Genomic DNA, 7,962 nt, shown 5'->3' on the forward strand with positions numbered 1-7,962 from the left:
CCTCACCCCCTAGCACTCACCTCTTCACACTCCACCTCACCCCCTAGCACTCACCTCACCCCCTAGCACTCGCCTCTTCAGACTCTTCCTCACCCCCTAGCACTCGCCTCTTCAGACTCTTCCTCACCCCCTACAAGGAGAGATGAGTGCTAGGGGTGAGGTACAAGAAGTGATACAAGGAGAGAGGAGTGCTCCTCACACAGAGGAGTAGATGAGGACAGTGGTCAGGTTGTCTGAGGTCATCAGTAACAGTCAGCTGGGTCACAATTCATTGCACTGAAATAAGACGCCCGGAATGGACGTGTCCTTTAAAGGATAGTTCACCCAAAACATGACTTATTTGACTTGATCAATTACACACCCCACAAAGCCTTGAATTCGTGGATATTTGTTGTGTTTTTGTCGCATTCCTAAGGCAATAATTTGATGACCGGCGGAGTCTCCGGCGGTAGGAGACTCAATGGAGACGCTTTGAGTCTCCTACCAAAGACTCCACCGGTCATCACATTATTGGCTTAGGAATGAACACAAAAATATCCATGAATTCAAGTCTCCATGGGGTGACTAATCCATAGGAAATAAGTCATTTTGGGGGTGAACTATCCCTTTAAGACAGAGGTCTTCAACAGGGGGTCCGGGACCCCTAGGGGGTCCTCAGAGTTACCACAGGGGGGCCTCCAAACCTTTGCATGATAACCACTTGAACCCTAGCATCCCTTTTCTGAGGAGAACTTTAGCCAAAAATAGCAGATCTACAAGCTCACAACGCCTCGCACTGCGAGACGTTGTGAACTTGTAGATCTGCAAACTTGTAGATCTGCAAAGAGGTTTGGTGTAGAGGGAGGAAAGAGCAAAATGGAGCCAAATGGACCCTTTCAGAATTGTTACTCTCAGAGTGTAACAAGTGGAACCAAATGGACCCCTAAGGATCCATTTGGTTCCATTTGTACTCGTGTGAGAACCAGTGGTGTACCACAGGAGAGGGAGGGACCTGGCAGTACCCGGCACTCCCCAGTAGGTGGCGAGGTTGGGTTGAACTGCTGCTATCATCTGGCTGCCCAACCTTTAAACGAGTGGTTCTCAAAGTGGGGTCTGGGGACCCCCAGGGGTCCTTGGGGTGGTTCCAGGGTGTCCCTGGCAAAATGAGTTAAAAGCGTCAGAATCATTTAAACCACTTCAACCATATTTTACACTATTACAAAAACAGCAGATCTACAAGCTCACTTTATGTCACATCTGATATTTATGCACATTTTTTATAAATATCGATTTCTTTTGGTAAAATTTCAAAAGTATGCAACACAAATCTTCTCTTCTGGGGGTCCCTGGCTCAAAACATATCTACATACCAAACCAATTTGGGGGTCCTTGACAAAGCTTGACAACTAAATGTGTCTGTTTATGCTACTGTAAGTAAACATGTACAACCTTGAGTTCTGAGTTCAGCACAGTCATTTTCTCCTACAGAGAGTGAGCCCTCAAACAACCAAAACAATGATTAAAGCTTCAACCTTTAAACATGTCTGTCTGTCTGTCTGTCTGTCTGTCTGTCTGTCTGTCTGTCTGTCTGTCTGTCTGTCTGTCTGTTTGTTTACATGCTAAACAGGCGGTACAGTCAACTAAGCCAGCAGGCATAATTAGAGGAGAGGAGAGAAATATGTTTTGTGGTGTGTGTGTGTGTGTGTGTGTGTGTGTGTGTGTGTGTGTGTGTGTGTGTGTGTGTGTGTGTGTGTGTGTGTGTGTGAGGAGACAGCTGATTATCTTGGCTACTTGCGTCAGAGCTGACTCTACACTCACCTCAACATGCACACATACACACTACCAGACACACACTAACAGGCACACTAACAGACACACACTAATAGACACACACTACAGACACACACTAACAGCAGGTCACACACATCTGCGTCAGAAGACTTGTAGCCGACATATAGTTGCTGTCGAGCAGAAACCTTGTATCTCCATATTTAACTTTTATTTTTTCTCAAATATGTTATACAAGTTTTCGCAAAAGTATGAAACTAGCCGGCTATGTACAAATGGAACCAAATGGACCCATAAGGGTCCATTTGGTTCCATTTGTACACTCTCAGAGTTATAGGTCCTTGAAATTAAAAAAGTTTGAGAACCACTGCTACACTAACTGGAACAGAGCCTTCATTAAGATCATTGTTAACACCTGTGAAGCAAGTAAGGAAGAGGCCCAATTTCTTTCTCTGACTCCCTCTTTCCTTGGTGTTTCGCCTTGATTGGGTCTGAACCCTAACATTTAACTTCACTAAAACTATGCCTAAACCTAACCTTAAACCTCACAGAAATAATGCCTAACCCTAAGTGGTTCAGAAAAGGCCTGTAGTACTGGGCAGCTCCCACTCCCGGTACCAAAAGTGTAATCTGGGAACCCATTCAGGAAAGAAAGAATGGTAAAGAGCGCCATCTGCTGTTCCAAGTGTAGTAACACCACTATATGTATTCTGTCCATGATTAGTGAACTGTTTACTAGCCTGCCCTACACATGCACACACACACACACACACACACACACACACACACACACACACACACACACACACACACACACACACACACACACACACACACACACACACACACACACACACACACACGCACGCACGCACACACACGCACGCACCGCAAACATCTGAAATGGCACAATAAAAATCAATTCATGGAATAAGTACAATGATTTTTGTTTTACTTAAGTAGCAATATCACAATAATACAAAAACGTCTATATTCTATGGTAAAGTAAAAAAGTATTAGCAACATGTACTTACAATACCAAAATAAAAGTATTTTTTATGTTTTTAAAATGTGTCAAACAAACAAAACAAATGGCCGATCTTCAACTTCACAACGCGTCCCAATGTGATGTGTGGTGAAGCTTGTAGATCGGTTATTTTTTAACGGACTAGTCTACACAATAGGGCTTCAGTGGTTTTGTAAATCTATAAAAGTAACTAGATAAAAACTGTCCAATTATTGCAGTGGAGTAAAAAGGTAGAATATTTTGCCTCTGAGATGTAGTGGAGTCAAAGTATTACATTTTTTTTTAAATACTCAAGTAAAGTATACAGTAAGTGCACCTAAAAATTGGACTTATACAGTACTCAAGTAAATGTACTTAGTTACTTTCCAGCGCTGCTGGGAGGGGGTTGCTGGGATACAGAGTGTAGAATGTAAGGACCCTCCTCCTCCTTCTCCTCCTCAAGACAAAGACCTGCTATTTGGGTCAGACCCCCCCCACCCCAACACACACACACACACACACACACACACACACACACACACACACACACACACACACACACACACACACACACACACACACACACACACACACACACACACACACACACACACACACACACACACACACACACACACACACACACACACACACACACACCCCTTCCTCTTCATAAAGAAATCTGAGGCGTTTCAAATTCTTCGGGCCAAAAGACATTTTAGAGGAAATCATGGAATAATATTTTTTCACGAGTCTAACAATTATACACATACTAGAATATAACTCAAAGTTTTAAAAAACAAAAAAACAACACACTAACAAACATGCATGAACAAAAACAAATAATAATAACAATAATTGGAATGAGACTAAAAAAAAATCATATTAATGAATTATTAATGGATCTGAATCTATTGTCTACTCAATCCGAAGAAGGAAGGAAAGCACACACACACACACACACACACACACACACACACACACACACACACACACACACACACACACACACACACACACACACACACACACACACACACACACACACACACACACACACACACACAGAGGAGGGGTGGTTTCTTCACATCCTAATCCCTCTCCCCATCCCGTCTCTCTCTCTCTCTCTCTCTCTCTCTCTCTTCATCCCTTGTGCCTCCATCTCGTCCTGGTCAGCCCTGCCAGACAGCCAGAGGGACCACCAGACCAACAACACATGGTAAGACCCTATCCACACACACACACACACGCACACACACACACACACACACACACACACACACACACACACACACACACACAGAAGCAACAACATGCGGTGGTTCTCAAACTCTAGGTTGTTGTAGGGACCCCCATCTGAAGATAGTTTGTAGCAGGGACCCCCATCTGAAGATAGTTTGTTGTAGGGACCCCCATCTGAAGATAGTTTGTAGCAGGGACCCCCATCTGAAGATAGTTTGTAGCAGGGACCGCCCGACAAGATCTGCGTTGTTCAAATGTTTCAAAAACATTTGAACAACAAATGTTTTCGACGTGTCTTTAGCAGTTTCCCCAACAGCTAATGACACAGTGCACCAGCTTGTAGATATATTATATTCAGATATATGTCAAAGTGGTTAAACTGAATGATTTTGATGCTATATCAACAACATTTGCTGGGGACCCCCTGGAACCGCCTTAAGGACCGCTGGGGGTCCCCGGACCCCACTTTTAAGGACCACTGGTTTACAGTTGCCTACAGTAGACACATACAGTATCTGTAACAAACCGTCTTATTCTTTTAGATTAGTTCTATAAATACATAGAATAGTTCTGTTATTGAGGAGCTGTTGTGCTGGAGCAAGTCATTCTCAATCTTTACTTTATTTCAAGGACCCCCAGTTTGATATGCATTTAGACCATGGACCCCCATCTGACGTTCATCTCTGGGACCCTTATATACACAGAACAACCCATAGTGTTTGTTTTTGTTTTAATGTTTACCTCCTTTTCTCCCCAATTTAGTCGTAATGCCAATGAATTAATGAATTCCTCCCCACACACATTAGTGTGTTGTCACTGCTGTTACTGACTCAGCTGCCAGTGAGGAGCCCCCACCGAGAGGACGTGGAGCCTTCGTCCTACTTCTCCCGCCCTACAGACAGTAGGACAGCAGAGAGACAGACAGTAGGACAGCAGAGAGACAGACAGTAGGACAGCAGAGAGACAGACAGTAGGACAGCAGAGAGACAGACAGTAGCAGAGAGACAGACAGTAGGACAGCAGAGAGACAGACAGTAGGACAGCAGAGAGACAGACAGTAGGACAGCAGAGAGACAGACAGTAGGACAGCAGAGAGACAGACAGTAGGACAGCAGAGAGACAGACAGTAGGACAGCAGAGAGACAGACAGTAGGACAGCAGAGAGACAGACAGTAGGACAGCAGAGAGACAGACAGTAGGACAGCAGAGAGAGACAGACAGTAGGACAGCAGAGAGACAGACAGTAGGACAGCAGAGAGACAGACAGTAGGACAGCAGAGAGACAGACAGTAGGACAGCAGAGAGACAGACAGTAGGACAGCAGAGATACAGACAGACAGTAGGACAGCAGAGAGACAGACAGTAGGACAGCAGAGAGACAGACAGTAGGACAGCAGAGAGACAGACAGTAGGACAGCAGAGAGACAGACAGTAGGACAGCAGAGAGACAGACAGACAGTAGGACAGCAGAGAGACAGACAGTAGGACAGCAGAGAGACAGACAGTAGGACAGCAGAGATACAGACAGACAGTAGGACAGCAGAGAGACAGACAGTAGGACAGCAGAGAGACAGACAGACAGTAGGACAGCAGAGAGACAGACAGACAGTAGGACAGCAGAGAGACAGACAGTAGGACAGCAGAGAGACAGACAGTAGGACAGCAGAGAGACAGACAGTAGGACAGCAGAGAGACAGACAGTAGGACAGCAGAGAGACAGACAGTAGGACAGCAGAGAGACAGACAGTAGGACAGCAGAGAGACAGACAGTAGGACAGCAGAGAGACAGACAGTAGGACAGCAGAGAGACAGACAGTAGGACAGCAGAGAGACAGACAGTAGGACAGCAGAGAGACAGACAGTAGGACAGCAGAGACACAGACAGTAGGACAGCAGAGACACAGACAGTAGGACAGCAGAGAGACAGACAGTATAGGACAGCAGAGAAAGACAGACAGACAGGACAGCAGAGAGACAGACAGTAGGACAGCAGAGAGACAGACAGTAGGACAGCAGAGAGACAGACAGTAGGACAGCAGAGAGACAGACAGTAGGACAGCAGAGAGACAGACAGTAGGACAGCAGAGAGACAGACAGTAGGACAGCAGAGAGAGACAGACAGTAGGACAGCAGAGAGAGACAGACAGTAGGACAGCAGAGAGACAGACAGTAGGACAGCAGAGAGACAGACAGTAGGACAGCAGAAAGACAGACAGTAGGACAGCAGAGAGACAGACAGTAGGACAGCAGAGAGAGACAGACAGTAGGACAGCAGAGAGACAGACAGTAGGACAGCAGAGAGACAGACAGTAGGACAGCAGAGAGACAGACAGTAGGACAGCAGAGAGACAGACAGTAGGACAGCAGAGAGACAGACAGTAGGACAGCAGAGAGACAGACAGTAGGACAGCAGAGAGAGACAGACAGTAGGACAGCAGAGAGACAGACAGTAGGACAGCAGAGAGACAGACAGTAGGACAGCAGAAAGACAGACAGTAGGACAGCAGAGAGACAGACAGTAGGACAGCAGAGAGAGACAGACAGTAGGACAGCAGAGAGACAGACAGTAGGACAGCAGAGAGAGACAGACAGTAGGACAGCAGAGAGACAGACAGTAGGACAGCAGAGAGACAGACAGTAGGACAGCAGAGAGACAGACAGTAGGACAGCAGAGAGACAGACAGTAGGACAGCAGAGAGACAGACAGTAGGACAGCAGAGAGACAGACAGTAGGACAGCAGAGAGACAGACAGTAGGACAGCAGAGAGACAGACAGACAGTAGCAGAGAGACAGACAGTAGGACAGCAGAGAGACAGACAGTAGGACAGCAGAGAGACAGACAGTAGGACAGCAGAGAGACAGACAGTAGGACAGCAGAGAGAGACAGACAGTAGGACAGCAGAGAGACAGACAGTAGGACAGCAGAGAGACAGACAGTAGGACAGCAGAGAGACAGACAGTCTATGGACTGTTACTACGGACCCCCAGCTGCGGCTCAAGACTGTGACTGCGGACCGGACCGGGCCTCTCTCCATGGAGCACGACCTGGACACGACCGTGGACTTCTACTACACTACACTATACCGCATATTATATTATCTTAAACATTTTTATATTATTCCATTATATACTGCATACACACTATTGCTGTACTATATTATACTATCATATGCTAGTATCTTACACTATTATATTTGCTATTATTGTTATTGTTACTGCTTGCACTGTATCTCTTTCTGTCTCTCCTCTGTCTCTCCCTTTCTCTCTCTCTTCTTTCCCCCAACACGGTCGAGGCAGAAGGCCCCCGCCCTAGAGCCTAGGGTCTGCCTGACGTTTCTTCCTGTTGAATTAAGAGGGAGTTTTTCGTTGCCACTGTCGCAAAATTGCTTGCTCAGGGTGGGATGTTGGGTCTCTTCTCTACATGTAAAGTGTCTTGAGACAACTTGTTGTGATTTGACACTTTAATAAAATTGAATTGAATTGAATTGAGACAGTAGGACAGCAGAGAGACAGACAGTAGGACAGCAGAGAGACAGACAGTAGGACAGCAGAGAGACAGACAGTAGGACAGCAGAGAGACAGACAGTAGGACAGCAGAGATACAGACAGTAGGACAGCAGAGAGACAGACAGTAGGACAACAGAGAGACAGACAGTAGGACAGCAGAGAGACAGACAGTAGGACAGCAGAGAGACAGACAGTAGGACAGCAGAGAGAGACAGACAGTAGCAGAGAGACAGACAGTAGGACAGCAGAGAGACAGACAGTAGCAGAGAGACAGACAGTAGGACAGCAGAGAGACAGACAGTAGCAGAGAGACAGACAGTAGGACAGCAGAGAGACAGACAGTAGGACAGCAGAGAGACAGACAGTAGCAGAGAGACAGACAGACAGACAGTAGCAGAGAGACAGACTCATCCTTCTCTCTTGTCCTTCCTCAGCCACC

This window comes from Gymnoscopelus microlampas (genome assembly GCF_963454915.1).
Source record: "Gymnoscopelus microlampas genome assembly, chromosome: 13".
NCBI lineage: Eukaryota > Metazoa > Chordata > Actinopteri > Myctophiformes > Myctophidae > Gymnoscopelus > Gymnoscopelus microlampas.